The sequence below is a fragment of the Apis cerana genome, linkage group LG12, assembly GCF_029169275.1.
Source record: "Apis cerana isolate GH-2021 linkage group LG12, AcerK_1.0, whole genome shotgun sequence".
NCBI classification, from domain to species: Eukaryota; Metazoa; Arthropoda; class Insecta; order Hymenoptera; family Apidae; genus Apis; species Apis cerana.
This window is the reverse complement of record NC_083863.1, coordinates 1,463,900-1,485,281: the sequence shown is the minus strand read 5'-3', so window position 1 is coordinate 1,485,281 and position 21,382 is coordinate 1,463,900. Positions and strand designations below refer to the sequence as shown.

Below are 21,382 nucleotides of genomic sequence, written 5' to 3'. Positions count from 1 at the left end.
GACAAAAAACTCTCTCCCTCCCCTTCCTTTTCAAACTTGCTGCCCCGAAAGTCCAAATGCGAAATTAAGATGGACGACGCGGAAAAGTTGGCGTTGAGAGAGTGTCCAATGTTTAGAGAAAGGTCTACTTACTTTTCAGACGGTGAGACAACAAGAGAGCTCGATATCGATTTTGAGGAGGGGAGGGGGGAACAGATGAAAAAAAGAGAGCAAAGAGGAAGGAGAGGAGGGGCGTAATGGCCCATTCTTCGGAGCAAGCTGAGGAATAACAGGAGATGGAACGTGAAGGGAAACATCGTGACCAACGTCTCGAAAGTAGCGATGGGGCGTGATGCTTCTAAAGATTTGGCCATTTGGAGAAATTTTCAAATAAAAAATAAAAATTGTTGTCTTCGAGTCTTATTTATTAATCAATTGAATTATATTTTAGTTTAGTGATGAAAAGCAATTTTTATTTTAAGTCTCATTTTTCTTACTTATATTTTAAGACATAAGAGCAATATTTTTATATGTTATATCCTCGTTTCTGAATTAAAAGAATTTATTTCTTTTTATAAAATGAAATTTATTTATTAAAACAATGAAAATAGAGAAAATGTATTATCTTATTTTCAGGTATTTATATTAACTTTAACAAGAAACAGAATTTGTGCGACTAGATTAGGTTAAGTTAGGTTAGATTATAGACTGTGAATAAAATTGTTTTCTCTTCAGTTATAGACTGATGTAAATGAGAATAATATAACGTTAGATTAAAATATTATGATTGGAAATTCTTTCAATCAATTCTTTCTTTTAGAAAATAATCCAGGTTATAATGCAGAGAATTTTATTATTTCTTTCTATTGAAATATATCATAATGAAAATTTTAATCTTTGGAAATCCCACATTTGCATTCCAAAAAGTATAAAGTATCTTTCAAAAAAGAAAAAAAAAAGTTAGATCCAAAAATAATATAACATCACAGAAGTTAATCGAATAAAGTCATACATAATTAATTTTGGAATCCATTTTATCTTATTTCACGAGTGTTGAACTCGTTGAATGGAAATTTTCTTTTTCGTAAACATTTTTGTCTCCAAAAATTCTCCAAAAATGATATCACATGCTTCATAAAGCAACTACTTTGAATTGCTCGAAGAAAGGGGATGTTACACCCATCGCTACTTGAAAGTCCCGCGGCAGGGATCCTTTTAGGGAATTACTAAGTTATCGATAAAGTTCCCAAAAGGAGACACGCCTCGTAGCATTACATTTAATAACGTTCAATAAACGTCCCTCATTTTTTCGCTCCCCCTTCTCCTCTTTTTTCTCCTCCTCTTTGATTTTCTTTTCATTTTTTTATTCCCATTTCTCCCATTTAACCATCTTGGTATCGCGATCCTTCTTATCCGCGTCACGTTACAACGATCGATTAGACTGATCCCAAAATATTATTTATCCTACGAGAGAATCCTCTCCTTCTCGAAGATCGAGAAAGTAATACAAAGAACTAGTTGATGCGACAATGAATTTAAATATCGTTAACTCTTTCGACATTTGAGTTAATTCGATCTTTTGAATTTTATCAATTTATTTAAAATTGTTATTAAAATTTCAAATTTCGATTAAAAATTTAAATCAAACTCCGTTTCGATTGAGACTCTAAATTGACACGAAATTAATACAGCTTAAAATACGAATAAAAGTATCTTTAAAATAAAATAACGATATAGCAATGACGATTACGCAACTCGTCTCATAAACGATTTAATTGGCATATTAAACGTTTTCACAGTTAAGAATTTTATTAGAAACGTGGAGATCCTCAGACAAATGTCGTCCTCCATACGTACACGATTCTACATCTGTTACAATTTAATTACAAACAGAGTTATTTTATTTTGGAGGTTCAAGCATTATCTTATCACCAATTTTATTATAATAATTATTTAATTATAATATATAATTAAATAACATACATACAGAAAAAAAAACAAAAACATATTAAATAATCGTCCCATAAACAAAATTTTAACAAAATAATTCTTCCTCTGATGGACAACTTATCAGCTAAATATTAACTGTCCACAAAATGTAGTTTCAAAAATTCTCATACACGATTTTCTCTACTTGATGCTACACAAACTCGTATTAATAATTAATCACGGACAAAATGTATATTTCTTACAATTTTCAAAAATATACTACACTACATCATTAGGGAAACGAAGATCCCCTCTGCCATTTCCGTTTTCTCCTCCGCCTACCTTAGTTGGATCGAAATTAGCAGCTTGATCCATTCCGCGCGAAACCAGCGTGCCAGAGCGAGCGGGTTGTTGGTACACGTTTTGCCCGTGTTAAGGCGCAGAAATGCCGCGAAAAAGTTGGGGAGGCGGGATAGAGAGGGGAAGGGAGGGAGCGGTAGCCGTTGGAATGGAACGAGGAGGGGGGCAGGACACGCTGGTGTCCGCCAGTATTTATAGCGCGTGGATTGTGTCTGCTTGGCAACCGGCCATCAGGCCTAACATCTCGAGAGAAGAGCGTTATGGGGGACGTCTTACGAGAAGCGTGCACGAGACTCGCACTATTGGCGGGCATCGATTTCGGAGGGACTCTTTCACTCTCTTTCCGGTCGACGACGTGTCTTGGGATAAAATTGTATCGGCCCGATCGGAGATACAAGCACGGTGGATCCGAAGTGCAAACCATGTACAACATAATGTACACAATACGTGCTCTCCTCTCTTTACTTTTGTAACGATGAACTTTTTTTTTATCTTTTTTTCGTAGTAGCGTAGAATTATCGCGTGCAAGAATTTTTTAAGGGGATATATTTCAATTTTCGAGTCGTCGTGACGAATGTAATATTGATACAGATTTGAAATTTAGTTAGAAAGAATAGATAGGTTTTTCAAATTTCCATTTTGTCATTTTCTATGATTCTAATGATTCAGAGATATAATTTTTTGAGCTATATTGAGTTATGATGAATAATATTGATGTTTAATATTGTTCAATATATACAGGAAACGTTATTGGAATTGTTGTCAGATAAAATTTTCTGTATAATGAATTTGAACATTTAATTGAATACTTTGACACAATTATTTACCTGATTTTTCCTATGTGTATATAATATGTATATAAAAATATATCCTTAAAGAGTATGAAAACATGACAAAATAAAATGTCAGTCCAATTAATTATTTCTATAAAATAGGCATATATTCTGAAAAATCTCAGAGTCACAAGAAAAATTACATTTTCATGGACAAGAGAAGGAAATGTTGAATGCTATTCTTCTTATATAATAGGTATTATTCATGAGTTAAGTCTTTTAAGAGAATGAAAGAAAAATAAAGGATATATACAGTGGTCAAGAAAATTAATTAAAATCTTTTTAATTAAAATTTCATTATAATTATTATGTACATATGATTAAGATTATAATATCATTATAAAAATAATTAAACGCGTGTAATGTTAATGTCATCCATCTTTTAAAACTTAACTTATTTCATTACATCTAGTGTTAGTTACATATTAAATTCTGTTTAGATAGATCTGTTTAGATTGCAATTAATCATAGATCATCACATCAGAATTGTACAAAGTATATCATTAAAAAAAAAAGAAAAACAATCAATTTGAATGATTTCACTACGTAAAACTACGTAAAACGTTTGTATTCACGAATTTTTATCGAGAGATCTAATTTCTCTGCGCGCGACTTCAAGCTTCGAACCATAACTCTATGTGCACACATATAATCCCGTGGCTGAGCGATATTATCTTTCAGAATTCGTCGTTGGTTTCCGGTGAAGCCGGATTTAAGACGTGATGCATGGAGCAGATATTACTTTTCAGAGCCTCATCGGTGGTCCGATAACTCTCTTAAACTATGTCCCAGTCCAAGAAATATATGTGAACGATATTACTTTTCTACCCTTTTATAAATGTATCCGCGATACCAGCCGTGCTACCAAAGTTGTTGCTTTTATTTTTCACCCCCATTAAGAAAATGAAATCGAAAACTCGAAAGTTGGCAAAACGATAAAATAGTTTCGATGAAACTATTTTTGAAAAGAAGGTGTAACTGGTTAATGATATCCCTTTAATTTCGAGTAATTTGACTCTTTGAGGAGAAAATTGAAAGTTGTTTAATCGGATAAGAATCTCTAAAAAAATAGCTATACCGTTCGATTATTGTAAAATATCGTAAAATATTATTTGGTTTATTTTATTTTTTTTTTTAATTTTCTTTATTTTTATATTGCTATGTATATTTTGTTGGTTTTTTTTATTGTAATTTCAAAAAAATATTTTTTTAAATGTTGAAACTTTCTCAAACGACTTTAAACATTCTTCCAAGAGAAATATTTTTTCGCTTAAATACGATACAAAAAAATTAAAATTTATCCCATGGAATTTATCCCAATTACTACTTTCTCACGATTAAATTCCTTCATATTATACTGCATTCCAATCTGACCTTAACATACCGCTAAAATTATCTAAAAATTCCTCGATACTTTCAAATTACCACTGCAAAATTCACACTATAGAAATGATTAATCACCGATCGAAGAACAGATTGCAAAAAAATTAGGATCACTGAAAATTCTCTGAAAATATTTTTATCTGTTTCTAATAATAATTTATTATCAACTAGTAAGTTAATTATTATATATATATAACAATATATAATGATAATCTATATGATTCTTTCTAATTGTTTCATCAAAATGATTACCTGGAAATATAATAAAAAATAATAATATATTACGTATGATAATATACAAATTATTAAAATTATGAAAAATACATTAATGATCAATAAAATTTGCAATTAAGTTTCAAGTTCAAATTTAATTAGAATTTAAAAGTAAAAACACGAAAATATAAAATTGTGAGTAATTCTAATTTTTTTATCAGAGCCTTGAAATACAAATATTTTCAAGAAATATATATTCAATTTTATTTAATAATTAAAAAATATTCTTCGTACGATAAATTCTAGATTTCCAAAAAAAATAGAATTTTAACTTCATTTACGAGCTAAGGGATGTACAAGAAAAATACAAATATTTCAATATCTGTGAACAACCAGGACAGAATAAATATTCTCTTAATTAATAGCTACATTAATACCTTTATATTTTTAAGGAATAGAACATACTACATATTTTAACTTCAAAACTAAAGAATCTACAAAAAAATTTGAAATGCAAATATCTTAAGCATCCTCAAAAATAATAAAATTCACTTAAGAAATTAAGAAGAAATTAAATCACATTTGATGGATTAAAACAGGATAGTATTTAAAAATAAAATCGCGAAATTTTTAATAACGAATTCTAAGAGGAGATAAAACTCGTAACAAAGATGTAACAAGTCAATACAACGATATTGAGGAGCGCGAGTGAACGTCCATGACGTAGAGCACGAAGCGGGTCGTTTATCCAGGCCATTCCATAGCCTGTAGGGATGAATCAGAGTCTGATCGGTAACCGTCCACGGAGCTCGACCTGGCTTTTATTAGACCGGCTGACACCGAGGATCACTGCCAAACTAGGACCGCGCGAACAATGGCTTCCACGTATCGAGCCGGTCTGTTCGAAAATAACCACGACCAACCACTGCCGTTTCCTGTCCCGCTCTATCTCGTGCACAAGTACCTTGACTAAAAAGGAAATGGCCGATCGTGCGTGGAACGCCATGGTCGATTGGTACGAAAGGGAAAGTGCAAAGAAGAAAACGAAGAGGAGGAGGAGGAGGAAGAGGAAGGGTGAAAGTGCATGGAGTCGATGCACTTGGGACAAAAAGAAGGGTAGAGGATTGAAAGGGATTCGAGGTGAGATTTCCGAATATCAGGTTCTCCGGATATTACCTAAGTAGACAAAGTGGTGGAGTTGTAAGATTAAGTTGGGTAAAATGGAACACCTACTCGACAACTTATTCGGGGTTAAGTAGTTAAGTTTTAATTTCTTTTTGTCAAAATGTATATGATGTTAAGATGTACGGTTTTCTATTTAAGAATTAGTATTAAGAATTGTTTTTTTCCTTTTTTTTAAAGTAAAAGACAAATCAAAATGAGTATTTGAAATATATAACTAGTAAAATAAATAGTTTTATTAACAATAGAGTTAGAACAATTCAAAGTAACAAGTTTTAATTTTTGTATTCTTGAAATTATACAAACAATGAATATTCTACTAAAGACATTATAAATATACTTTGTAAATCTAAAACATTCTACTAATTCATTCTCAATATATTATTGTTTTATACATACATTAAAATTATCTACATATCTCTCATTCTCTTTTAACTCCCCTGTATATTCTGTAATTGTAAATGAATATTTGAAATATAATTAGTAAAATAAATAGTTTTGTTAACAATAGAGTTAGAACAATTCAAAGTAACAAGTTTTAATTTTTGTATTCTTGAAATTATACAAACAATGAATATTCTACTAAAGACATTATAAATATACTTTGTAAATCTAAAACATTCTACTAATTCATTCTCAATATATTATTGTTTTATACATACATTAAAATTATCTACATATCTCTCATTCTCTTTTAACTCCCCTGTATATTCTGTAATTGTAAATGAATATTTGAAATATAATTAGTAAAATAAATAGTTTTGTTAACAATAGAGTTAGAACAATCTTCAAAGTAACAAGTTTTAATTTTTGTATTCTTGAAATTATATAAACAATGAATAATACTCCACTAAAAACATTATAAATATAAATATAAAACAAAAACAATATATAACAATATATAAAACAAATATATAAATTATACAAACAATGAATAATACTCCACTAAAAACATTATAAATATATTTTGTAAATTTACATTCTACTAATTAATTCTCAATATATTATTCTTTTATACATTAAAATTATCTACATATATGCAGTATCATCTGATACAATAGTTCTTTATGAGAATTCAAACTACTGTTTTCGTTTTCAATTTATTACAGAATAATATTATTATTCTAAAAATTGGCTAAAAGAATAATTTGGGACTGGAAATAAATCTTAATCTTCTTAAACTTTTTAAGTTTAAGAATCAACTAACAAATTTAATAGTTTCATAATTAAATATATCAGGTAATAAATATTAATTCAAAAATTTTAGACATTTTATTATATTTTTAGTATAAAGGAGTATAACCTAACATCATTTCAGAAAAAGTTTGTTTCAGCTGCCCTGAATCCTTGTTTCGATCTTCAAACCTCATCCCAGAATTCCCAGACTGCCTTCCCAGAACGCAATGGATCGATGATACAGAACCTCCGAGAACTGTTTGGAATTTCGTCAACGCTGATCTCTGGCATTGGAAACCTTCGATTTTCTACCAATAGGAATATCGAGAATAACTATTTTATACGTAGATGTACGTATCCAATGTGAAGATTAATTGTAAATAATTATTTTAACGGTAATTGCGTTACAAATTTATAAATAAATTAATGTATTTCTTTTCACTTTTATAATTTTTAACAGAATTAATTCTGAATATAAATATTAAATTTACATTGATCTCTATATATCCAATTAAATTTATTACCATATTAAAAATGAAAGAAATTTGAGGGAAAGAAAACAAAGCAAATTAATAAATATTTTGATTTTTTTAAATTTTCAATTTTTGCCATTGCTATAATAATTAAATCTAGCTTGTGTTTATTAATAATTAATAATAATAGTAATAATTAAATCTAGCTTGCTTGTATTTATTACGTATAAAATTTAATATATCTATAATAGATAAATTAATACACATTGATTTTCATATCAGAAATGAAATTTTGAGAAAAATACAATGTCAAACGAGGATAATTTCATACATGTTAAAAATTAAAACTAGCATTGCAACAAAAGATGGATAAATCGATGAAATTCATAGGTTTCAAAATTAAGAAGAGAATTAAAAAATCGAAATAATTTCCATAAGTTGCTCTAAAAGCCACTTTCTTGCGTTCATATTTGCCAAATACACAGTCGATCGTCCTCGAAGGGTTAAGAGAGGATAATGCCACATGATTCGAGCCAATTGGCGAAAATTTTCGTAGGGATACGAGGAAAACGTATTGCTACGCATTAAAGGAGGGTCGATGAAATTGAAGGTATTGTGCACGTGATCTGTGCCGTAATGTCCCGTGGAGAACCGAGAAATCTGTGGAGAGAGAGAGTGGGAAATGACGCGGAAGGAAAGTTGATGGAAACGTGGAGAATGTCAGGTGATTCGGTCAATGGCCACTTTTCATGGAGCTAACACAGAAAATTGCCAATTGATATGTGCGTAATTGAATGCACGAATAAATCACGGAAATTGAAGGAAAATATATAATTTTTATTTCTCGAATGGAATTTTCGAGATTGGCAGCACTCGAAACTTCTGAATAATTTTTCGATAAGATTTAAGGATAGATATTTAGAGAAAGATAATTTTATTATTATCATCTTGAACATGATTGTGATGATTTTATTTAGTGATCGTTGTTTAAATAATTTAGGTTGGACAATTAGTTCAAGCATATATGCAATACACGAATTATCGATAATTATTGTGTAAAAATATGTTACGTGCTATTTAAAAAAAAAGTCTGACACTTGAACGTCAATACAACAATTCAAACTCAACACGTGTCGACAGCATTTCATAATACAAGTTTCATCATCATCCGCCACTACGCACAACTTCCGGAGCATCAACTCGGCAAAACCGGAATAACATCGATACCACTTTCCTAAACAAATCTTCTACATCTCCTCTTACAAGCTACACTAATCATTATAACCAAAAATAAATTTCAAAAATAAATAAATAAATAAAGATAAGCAAAAAGATAAATTTAGTATTATTTTGTTTCATAAAAATAATCTAATTATTTTGAAAAAGAAAATGGAATAAAAGATAAATTTAATATTACTTTGTTTCATAGCAATCTGATTTAATTACTTTGTTCTAAACACATCTTCTATATTCCTTTTTCACTATAAGCAAAATTACAAATCAATAAATAAGTAAGAGATAAGCAAAAAGGTAAATTCAGTATTACTTTGTTTCTTAGCAGTGATCTAATTGTTTTGTTCTAAATACATCTATATCTTTTTTTCACTATAAACAAAATTTCAAAAACAAATCAATAAATAAGTAAGAAATAAGCAAAAAGATAAATTCAGTATTATTTTATTTTATAGCAATAAATTGTTTTTAAGAAGAAAATGGAATAAAAGATAAATTCAGTATTGCTTTGTTTCTTAACAATGATCTAATTGTTTTGTTCTAAATACATCTTCTACATTCCTTTTTCACTATAAACAAAATTTCAAAAACAAATCAATAAATAAATAAGAGATAAGCAAAAAGATAAATTCAGTATTATTTTATTTTATAGCAATAAATTGTTTTTAAGAAGAAAATGGAATAAAAGATAAATTCAGTATTATTTTATTTTATAGCAATAAATTGTTTTTAAGAAGAAAATGGAATAAAAGATAAATTTAATATTACTTTATTTCATAGCAATGACCTAATTGTTTTTATAAAAGATGGAATAAAAGATAAATTCAATATTATTTTGTTTCATACCAATAACCTAATTTTTTTGTCCTAAACATATCTTCTACATTCCTCTTTTACCAACTACTTTCACTATCCATTATAACCAAAATTTTAAAAATGTATCAATAAATAAATAAAGATAAATTTAGTATTAGTATTTTGTTTCGTAGCAATAATCTAATTATTTTTAAAAAGGAAATTAGAATACAATCAAGTGTGTTAGAATCATATAAATTCACAGGAAAGAGTGAAATTTCTTGTTACGATTTACGAAAATTAATAATCGATTGATTCAATTAAGTAAATAACCGATACATCGTTGTATCATCGATTATTCCAAGTTTGATCATTCGAATAATTGACATTTACATAACCAAAACTTCGAATAATCAATCATTACAGGATTTTATTTTATTAAAACTATAAATATCAATGATCTTATTAAAAATCAAATCATTTCGCTTTTTACAAAACTTCCTTTCGTATGAAACGAAATCAATACTGTCCAACCATATCCACAATTTTTCATTCATCCATGCATCGTTGCCCCATGATTCGAGGGGACGCGTACATACACAACTGCAAGAATTCGCAGTTTATCAACTGATTCTTATTCAAATAACGACATTATTTGCGAAAGGGACGAAGGAAACCGCATTCCACCGTGTTTTTCACTCGGTTTCAAGCAACCAGACACGAGATATTTCGTCACTCAAGCGGTGACAACGTTACTGTTTCAACGTTGCGTTTTACTTCTCCTCTCCTCTCCTCTCCATCTCTTTTTTCTTTTTCCCTTCCTCCTGTTTCCTTTTTTTCCTTTTTTTTCCCCCTTCTATCGATTATCGTTACCCCATAGAGGATTCCACGAAGCTTAGCGGCGGGGTGAGAGCATCCGCTTGTAGCTTCGCTCTTGCACAGTGTCCCGGGGATTAGTTCTGGCTTTAATGTCCGACGACAAGGGATTTCAAAGGTAATTGAATCGGGTACAACGATTCGCCCGAGTCTTTAAAGCCGCGGGACAGATCGTAGACTAAGGTCGGCGGGCGATTATGTGTCGGGTTGACTGATGAAATTGCGAGTTTTGATTTTGCGGATGTGATTGAGGGGATTTCTAGAGGGCGATTTCTTTACGATAGGATATTTTTCTCTTTTTTTTTGTTCCTCGTTTCTGTGGCAAGGATGGATTAAAGGGTTCGTGGCAAAAATATTTTTTTGGAATTTATAATTGTTATTTAAAAAATTTTTCCATCTCTTTTGACGCGATTCAGATTTAATGATTAAATTTTTGTATATTGTTTCGTACGATATTGGAAATTTAAGGATTATTTCTAATTGTATGAGGTTATAAGCATATAATATTGTAGGTATAAGTGAAGTTGGATTGTTTTTTTTTTTTAATAATAGAAATTAAAATGATATTAAAATTGAAAAGTTTGGAATTTGAAAGATTCGTATTACTCGTGGAAAGAAATGAAATTTTTCATTTGATGGATGACTTATCTCAGGTTTGATTGATTTCTTTACTCTTACTGAAAGAGAAAATGGAAATTATATGATGGATTATACAATATTTTTATAATTACTATCCTATAATATTACTTTCTTTTCATCATATTAATAATGTATGACGTTAAGAGTCTCATTCTATAAATCACAAATTTTCCAATTTTTCAATACAACGTGAAGAAAACAAATTCCATCTACTTGTTATGATGTTACAATGTGCACTTTGAATTTCACTTTTCTACAATTTTCTACACTTTAAAGCAGTATCACGAGTAATATTTTTATTATCAGAAAAAGTTTAGCTTCAATCATTTGATTTAGATTTTTTTAATAGGAAAAAGTAAAAACATTCGTTCTAATAAATTTTAAGTTGGAAATTATGCTCGAAAAGAGTAAAGAAGAATGCGAAAAGATTGAAACTCTTTAAGTAAGCAATCTTGTTCTTATCGTTTTATTATCTCATAAATGTATTATCCAACATCCAATGAAATTTTCTAAATCCCTTATCCACGACGAAATAAAAATTATATCTCGTTAAAATGCCAATCTCTGGGTATTTCGATTCTAAAAATTCAACATCCATTCATGGCAAATAAAAATAAAAATAAGCTTTGAGGTTTGCCATCCATTCTAAAATGAGAAGCTGGAAGACCAGCTATCTCGAATTTGCAACAAAGTTTAATGTACCAACTCACCGGCATACTGCAGCTTCTTTGGACAACTCAAATACGCAAATACGAAGTTGTATTTGAGAAAGCATCCGATTCCAGAAAGGTAATTAATCCGGTCAATCAAATTTTAACACCGTCAGACTGATCCTCCTCAATCTGAAAAATTAAATTGATCAATGATTCTTCGAATACTTTAAATGCATATTGATATAATTAATATAGAATCAATTAAAATCAACGCCTAAAATTTTCCAAATATACAACTTTATAATTATACGAAGAGATAGGGCAAGAAAAGAAATTCTTTGATCTCAAATAAATTTTCTTCACGTTATATAATTTATTTATCACGTTAGACGAATATAGTTACACTTCGAAACCGCAACTTTCTTCAATTAATCTCCTCGAGATTATCGAAAAATCGTTCATCCGCGAGCTCTAAAATGGAACTAAGACGAAGAACGAAAAGAAGATCTCGCGTAGAGGAGCACGAGGGAGGAAGAGGGTTTGAATTCGTGTGCACAGGCTGGTACACGCGTTATCCGGTTAATTCTTTCTGACTGGCTCTCGGCGAACAGAACCGGAAGTGGTGCCTCTCTCTCTCTCTTTCTCTTTTCGTGTCAGATGGCCCGTGCTCGTTGGTCGTGCACGTCGTCGATTTCCCCAGTTTTGATCTGCCATGTGGAAGGATCTGATCGCTATGAAACGAGCATCGGCCTACGAACGAACCGAACCTGTAATCGGATGGCTGAAGATCGGGGGCCTACGCTGTGTGACGGTGGCAAAGGTAACCAAAGCTTGTGAACATAATGAACGATATTTCGGACCTGCTTCCAACCCTTTTTTCTTTTCGTTGGAGGAGGGGGAGGAGGAGAGGGAGGGGTGTGGAAAAGGAGAAGGGAGGAAAAATTAGTCGCGGTGCAAATGAAGCGTTGCCTCGTGAACGAAGAACGGGAAAAAGATTTATCGATCAGAGATTCGAGTAGATTAAACTTGATCGCGAAACGGGGAGAGTTTAACAATCGTGTTTCGAGTTTCGAGTTTTGATTTTAAACGGTATGTACATTGAAACATGAGGTAATCATATATTGTGTGATGTATGTATTATATAATTGTAATATATTAATATTTGTTTTTTAGGAAATGATTTATAATAAAATTTGGGAAATATTTAATTATAAGAATATGATTATTGAAACAGACAATAATATATTATGTAATTGTAATATATTAACATTTGTTTTTTTGGAATGTTTTCTAATAAAATTTATAATTTATAATATATTGTGTAACATATTCTATAATTATAGTATATTAATATTTGTTCTTTTGGAAATGATTTATAATAAAATTTGGGAAATATTTAATACAAGAATAATAATTATAATTATAATTATAATATAATAATAATTATAAGAATATAATCATTGAAACATACAATAATAATATATTATGTAATTATAATATATTAACATTTGTTCTTTTGAAATGACTTGTAATAAAATTTGTAATAATATATTGTATAACATATTTTGTAATTGTAATATATTAACATTTATTCTTTTGGAAATGATTTATAATAAAATTTGGAAAATATTTAATTATAAGAATGTGCAATTGAAACATACAATAATAATATATTAACATTTATTTTTTTGGAATGTTTTCTGATAAAATTTGTAATAATATATTGTGTAACATATTGTATAACTGTAATATATTAACATTTGTTCTTTTGGAATGATTTATAATAAAATTTATAATAATATATTGTGTAACTGTAATATATTAATATTTCTTCTTTTGGTATGATTTGTAATGAAATTTGTAATAATATATTGTGTGATTCTTTCGGAATCTTTTCTAATAAAATTTATAATAATATATTGTGTAACATATTATGCAACTGTAATATTAACATTTGTTCTTTTGGAATGATTTGTAATAAAATATATTGTGTTACATATTGTGTGATTATAATATATTAACATTTTTTCTTTTGGAATGATTTGCAATAATATATTGTGTAACATTGTGTAATTGTAGTATATTAACATCTGTTTTTTTGGAATGATTTGTAATAAAATTTATAATAATATATTGTATAACTGTAATATATTAACATTTATTCTTTTGGAAATGATTTATAATAAAATTTGGAAAATATTTAATTATAAGAATGTGCAATTGAAACATACAATAATAATATATTATATAATTGTAATATATTAACATTTTTTTTTTGGAATGATTTGTAATAAAATTTGTAATAATATATTGTGTAACATATTGTATAATTATAATATATTAATATTTGTTCTTTAGGAAATGATTTATAATAAAATTTGAAATATTTATATAAGAATAATAATTATAATTATAATTATAATATAATAATAATTATAAGAATATGATCATTGAAACATGCAATAATAATATATTATGTATATATTAATATTTGTTTTTTTGGAATATTTTCTAATTTGTAATAATAATCTAATTTGTAAAATTTGTAATAATATATTGTGTAACTGTAATATATTAACATTTGTTCTTTTGGAATGACTTGTAATAAAATTTTTTAATAATATATTATATAACATATTGTGTAATTATAACATATTAATATTTGCTCTTTTGGAAATGATTTATAATAAAATTTGGAAAATATTTAATTATAAGAACGTGTAATTGAAATATACAATAATAATATATTATGTAATTGTAATATATTAACATTTGTTTTTTTGGAATAATTTATAATAAAATTTGTAATAATATATTGTATAACATATTGTGTAATTGTAATATATTAACATTCAATCAATTTTTATTATTTCAATTTTTTTAAGGAAATAATAAAAATATATATGTACACTATATACTTCTTTACATGTACTTTTTTGAAATTAATTTTTTAAAAATATTTATAATTTTTGAAAAAAATTTTTTAAAAACAAACGATAACCGAAATGGTAGAATCGTAACAGATTAAATAAATCTTATAGCATAACACGATAGTGAAAGAAAGGAGAATCGATCCGAGAAGAATGAAACAAACACAGTGGGAAATGGTCGAGCGGCTTTTGTTTCCTCAGGATTATCAACTGTAAATTTGATTTTGATTTTAATTCTCTCTCGGCCGGGTTCGCGAGTCTATTGGGTTGATTTTGATTTAAACCCTCTTGAGCGGCGAGATAATACGTACACGTGGATGGAACTCGGCGGCCGGAATTTTATTAATTAATTTCATCGCATCATCACGCGTAATGAAGCATTATACGCTTGCCGAGCTTCGTTATGCGTCATTTCGAATATTATTCAAATTTAAACTAATCGATATCGCGTTTTTTGACGATGTTCGAAAATATCGAACGTCAATTTCGCAAAATTATGAGAATAATCCGCGATTTTTCGATTAAATATTTGAATTAAAAACTCGAAATTGCGAATATCTGATCGTTCTTCTAATTGTCAGTAGGATTTATTTCGTCGAAAAATGCTTCGATACTTTAACTCGATCGATCGTATAATTTTTATATTATTTCTGAAATGAGATAATTTTCAAAATAAGAATATGGATATATTGGATGTTGGCCACGAGAATTAATGGCCACGTGGCTAGTATCGCTTACCATTAAAATAGTTATTAGATAAAATAGTTACCATTAAAAGGAACCAAATTAATCGAAAGTAATTCCATTTTGTTTTCAAAATTATTATTTTTAAATAAATGTATCTATCAGTGAACGGTGTTGGAAAAATAAAGAAAATAATACTTGTGGACATGTTGTACCATTACCGGTAATACTATTAAATTTCCAGCGATTTATCCTTATTACTATTTATTGCACACTGCCGCAAACTATGGCAATTAATATAAATTTCCTCCCTATCATAAATTTTCTTGTAAAGAATTGCATACACAAAGAGTTTATTTTCTTTCGAAAGAACGCACAATGGTTCGAATAATAGGAGTTAATTGGATAAAATTATATTTCTCCAGGTTTTGAGATTTATATGGAGATTTAAGTTTTAAAAAATAATACTGATGCAGTATTGTATAATTATAATTTTATTTTATTAAAAATTTATACGATATAAAAATATGATTAATAAATATATAAAAAAAATAATATTGCATTTAATTAGTATGAAATAAAAAAGAAAATATATAATAATCAATATACAAAGTGATTTGAATCCTTAAACATCTGCGTGGCAGATATAGCAAAAAATTGTAACAGGCAATTAACTTAGAAATTTGACAAGCGTACAATAAACTGGACCTTAATAATTGAAAATGATATTCTAAAGAAACAGATATTAAGGAAAAAATGCTATCCTCGACAATTCTATATAAATTATCCGATAGATATGATGGTCAGATATGAGCCTAAATCATGATAATTTAACAAAATATCAATAAAAACGATAAAACTGAAAATTACAAAATAAAAAAATGAAAAAAGTACTGTAAGAAGACATATTGCATCGACCGCTCAAAGATTGAAAGAAATAAAAAAATTGCCAACTAAAGTTAGAAATATTATTACCGTTTATTTCTTTAAAATAAAATAAATAAACAATGGTAGAAATGCGTATATTATGATATAACATAGCTTAAAATTAATTCATAAATATGGTTAAATCAAAAAATCCGCTGAATTGTGCCTGTACATATCATTAATTTTAATTTAGTTTTGCAAAGTTTTGCAAATCAAATATGGCAGTGAAAAAGAATTTCTACTTTTCATATCAATTCAATTGTCATTGCGTGGAACGACGTGGAACATATAAAAAATCATTGACAAATCATTACACATTGTATAAAATTCTAATTTGAAAAAAAAAATAAATAAAAAACGTATTAATAATTTATAACGATTTAAATTAAAATAGACGTTTTGAGACTTGATAAAATTGAAATTTAAACAATTTCTTAAAAAATTTAATTATATTTCTCAACAATCGAAATGTGACCTATATACATGTTTCAATCTGTAAACGTTTAAGAAAAAGGATTCAAAATTTTAACGCATAAGAGTTTCGATGTATGATTGTAACATTACATCGAAACAATTATTTTTTTATGCATTTGAAAATGTATAAAATTTCGTCCAGTCGAATATACGAATTATTCGAGTCATTGTAGGCTAAATTCCTCGGAATAATTTAGCCGAATTATAATGTATAATCGCCAAAATACAAAAACACGTATTACCGCGTGTTACTTAACTCAAACACGCTATTATAATCTCGATACGTCGAAACTTGAACACACACGAGCGAGAAAACACAAAAGAAGAGGCAACGTCGGATCGACAATCCATTGGAACCGGTTGCTTCGTGGTGAGCATCGGGCGGATGATACGAAAGGCCAAACGGGATGGTTTATAAAGCGGGCTCCTCGCCCTCCCCGCTCACGTATCGTCCGCCGTCGACACATTTAACGATGCGAGTGACGTTTAGTCGTGGGTACAAACACGTGAAAATTTCTATAGGCCGGTACACACACGATGTGTAGCCTTCGCTTTATGGCATCGTTCGAGCGACAAATTGCACTAAAAATAAACGTTCGCGCTCGGTTGCCACTACTGGCTATTCGCGCGTGCGAAGGTGGCCTCGAACCGGTCGTGTCCCGTGTTCACAAGCCAACCCAGCCTCTCTCCCTTTGAAGTGTAGACGATTGGAAGTCCCCAGGCTTGCGAATTATGTGGCCGTTACGTTTTTACACCATGACCTACCTGCACGTCGCCCTTCCTCCTCACGATGGATTTATTTGGAACAACGAGCCGATTCTTGCTCGGAGGACGTAAAAGACGAATTCACGTTTTTTCTGGACTTCTATGATGATTGAATTCGATTCGACTTAACTAGTCAAAATCAGTTAAAAATTTTAAGTTGAAGTTAAGAATAATTTAAGTTATTTTAATAAGTTGATCGAATATTTTATTATTCAAGGCATCGAGTAATAGTGACGTAGTAGTAATAATAAATATAATTCTTTATATATAGGTTTATATACTTTTTTGAGAATATTTGTTTTCTTATTTCGATATGCCTTTAAAGATGTTTCTATACGTTTTTGAAAAAGATATTTTCAAACTTTGTTAGTACAATTTTGTATGGATACATTATCGTTTGTTATTGGATAACAAATTTGACTGTCACTATGGAAATAATTTATCGTTTATCATCGAAAATAGAAACTGGCTCTACTTTGATGATTTCATTTTGGTGAAATGCAGATGAAAACAATCTTTTACTTGTGGATGAATCATCCAAAATGGAAAGTTTGAATTTGCGTTAAGATATGAAAGGATAATTTGATAAAGATGGTTTATCTCTAGAATATTATTATGCTAATCGAAAGAAAAATTCTTGTACGAAAATGTTGCTTATTTATTGAATAGAAAGGAAATGGAAAAAAAATAACAAAAAAAACAAAATGGCGCGAAAAAAATATATATCAAAACTTATTTACAGACCAAAACTTATTTATAGACCAAGTAACATTTTGACTTTGCAATACGATTATGCTTACAATTAAAAAAATTCTATTACTCTGTTATTTCCAAATGAATACACAAAACATGAGAAAATAGTAAGAAATTGGAGAGTTTCACGGAAAGAAATTTTTCTGAAAAATAAATTGCTCTATAATCTATTTTACGTTTTATACAAAATTACAATAAAATCAGATTTTTAAAATACATAAGTTTCTTCGTGAGACAGCATGAATTAATTCAGACAAATCAGAAATTCAAGAACGATTCAAAATTAGAAAATTCTCAGCAACTATATGAAAATTCTCGATACAAAAATTTTTTAATTAAAATATTTCAAAACAGTAAGGACACAAAAAATTCTTGCAATTATAATTGCTATCTTTTAATTAAGTTTTTCTAAAAAGTTGAATCAGCAACTATGATTTAAAGTCTTTTAACAGATAATCTGATATCTCGTGGAAAGGAAAGACATAACATCGAATCGCGTCTTTGCAACAGATATAATTGGAATTTCCCTTAATTAGCTCATCTCAGTCATCAGACGAGCTGGATAACGCATTCGACGCTCATTCAGACATTCAGCATTGGGAGATTAACAGCTCCAAAGGCAGCAAGAAAGATGTAAATCGTCTGAGCTGAGATATTAAGACGTTAGGCTGATCTGACAACTGTGACGCATCCAGAAGTGAATAAAGTGAAAGGAACATAACACAAAACTGAAATATTTTCGAATAAACATTATTTGAAAATAGTGTATTATTTAATATACATATCAAATACTATTTATTTATATTTACAATCAGATTTGAATTGTGAATTAAAATATTTTTTGTTTAATTAAAATGATTACTTATATTATTTTAATATATCATTTTTCATTTTTCATTCTTTCCAAATAAAAATAGATTAAGTTTTTTTATTTCTTTATATAAATATATATAATATAGTTATATACATAATAATTACACATAATAATATTACATGTAAATATGAATTTCTTTATATGTTTTTTTATATTTGTAAATTTTTGTTTATATTCAATGTATAAAGATTCAATGTAAATGCTTATTTCACAAATGATCATTCTTTATTTTTTCTCCCTTATTTCTTAGGTACTAAAAATTGATTGAATTTTATATATGTTGTGTTGTGATAAGATTTTATTATATTGTAACATACTATAATAATATTAAACTTAAAAATTATTTGATTGAACTATTATTACCTGAAAGATTTTTTTTATTATATTTCAATGAAATATCTGAATACTTAATACTTCCATTTTATTCAATTCTATTCAATTTTTTTTCTATTTCTAATAATGTTAAAGATGTAGCTCAGTTGTGTGAGACATTCTTTATAATAGGATCTTTTTAAATGCGTATCATATTGAATTTTTTTATATTAAACGACAGTTGTCAGATATGATATTTCAAAGATATAGAGGGAAAATTCAACACATCTTCATTTTATAAGATTTATCAAGATTCTCAGCATCAAAAATTCTCTTCTCAAAGAGAAGCATATTCAAATGAAACGACTGAATGCAAATAGCATATGTTACTTACCGAATTTTCTTCTTAATACCTTGCACAAACTTTTAAATTGATACTTTATACGAAAGTTAAAGAAAAAAAAAAAAAACTCTTCGAATGAAATCGAGGATCAAGAAACCTTTAAAACTCGTGTACATATTAAAAATATTACTTCTACGAATGATTAATTCGCGATAAGAGATAAATATTGTATTGGAAAATTAATTTTTTAACAAGGAATTAATACGTTTCTTTTTTGCTGATACGTTTATTTTAGATAAAAGGAAAAATAAATATTTTGAAACGAAAAATTTTTTAATACTAGAACCGAATTCGTATTTTATATTTTTTTGTTTTATGATATATGAGAATATGAAAATATACATGGAAATGTAATTGAATTATTTTCATCGTTTTATTTATGAAATATAAAATAAACATTTAGATTCTATAGAATAATACTAATATTAAATGAATTACAAGTTAATAATTAAATAAAGAAATAATATTTCAAATTTTAAATGAATATATTATATCTTATATTTGCAAAATGCAATCACATTTTTTTTTTTAAATTAAATTATACAATTTTTTTTTATATATCAATTTTACATTTGATTTTGTAATTGATTTATTTTTACATTCAAAGATATGCTAATCATTTCCATGCTTTTCTCAAAAAATCAAACCAATAATTCCCCAAAAATATCAAGCCAACAATTTTCCCAAATTTTCCACGCTTTTTTCGAGATGCTACACCATCCAACCGTGTCACCATCATCCAAATTCCGCCGGAATCAGTCGTTTTTCTCCCGGAAACACACCCCTATTTACAGAAGCGCAAAGCGAGTGACTAAGAGTAGCAATCTCGACGGGTTACACGTGGCCACGGGACAACACAAGCCGTGTAACGAACTTGCCAGGTGTGTACAGCTGCGTGTCAGTGTGTACATGGACATCTACACGTATACAGGTGCATATGTAACCATGCGTGGCGCACACATGACGCGTGGTCAATGAAGCGTCGGATACGATAACAGTGACGGTCAGGGACGATGTTAGGTGACGTCCACACTGTAATTGGAACTGAATCTTGCATCGACTTTTTGGCAAAAAGAAGAGAAAGTTGCTGGAAATTCATAAAGAACGTAGGAAAATAATAAAAGAGGTTGAGTTATAAATTATTATATTTGTCTTAAAATATTCTAAAAGATAGATAAAAAGAAACATATTATTGAATTAAAGAAATGAAATTTTAATTTTTATATTCTATGTAAGTTATTGATATTATTTCTTTTTAGGAACTAAGCAATTTTGAAACATTTTCTTCTACTATTAAAATAGATTATGTACAATATATAATTCTTTTTTTTAATATTTTATTTTATATTAATTATCACTTTGTAACTAGAAGATTCATTATAGCAATAAGTAGATGAACAATATTTTTCAATATACGTATGATAAATAATAATATTTAATTTTGTATTGGATAAAATAAAAGAAAAATAAAATAAAAAAATTAAGTACACTATAATGTATTTCCTATAATAATTATTGAATCACTTTTTTTTTAAT

The 21,382-nt window shown here is 28.3% G+C and overlaps 1 protein-coding gene and 1 long non-coding RNA gene across 3 annotated transcripts in view; one reads left to right on the top strand and one right to left on the bottom strand.

Annotated features, from left to right (window-relative positions):
- Positions 1-11,908, bottom strand: part of LOC108002506 (poly(rC)-binding protein 3) — a 441,044-nt gene extending 429,136 nt beyond the window's left edge. The window contains exon 1 of the mRNA XM_062083263.1: positions 11,782-11,908. The gene's annotated coding sequence lies outside the window, so the exon portion shown is untranslated. The remainder of the gene's footprint in view (positions 1-11,781) is intronic.
- Positions 9,817-13,289, top strand: LOC133667096 (uncharacterized). Of its 2 annotated transcripts, XR_009832249.1 has the most exons (3): positions 9,817-11,860; positions 12,114-12,813; positions 12,898-13,289. It is a non-coding gene; the product is annotated as an uncharacterized LOC133667096 (long non-coding RNA). The 2 variants fall into 2 exon arrangements; XR_009832248.1 differs by having other exon boundaries at positions 12,114-13,037.
- The last annotated feature ends 8,093 nt before the right edge of the window (positions 13,290-21,382 follow it).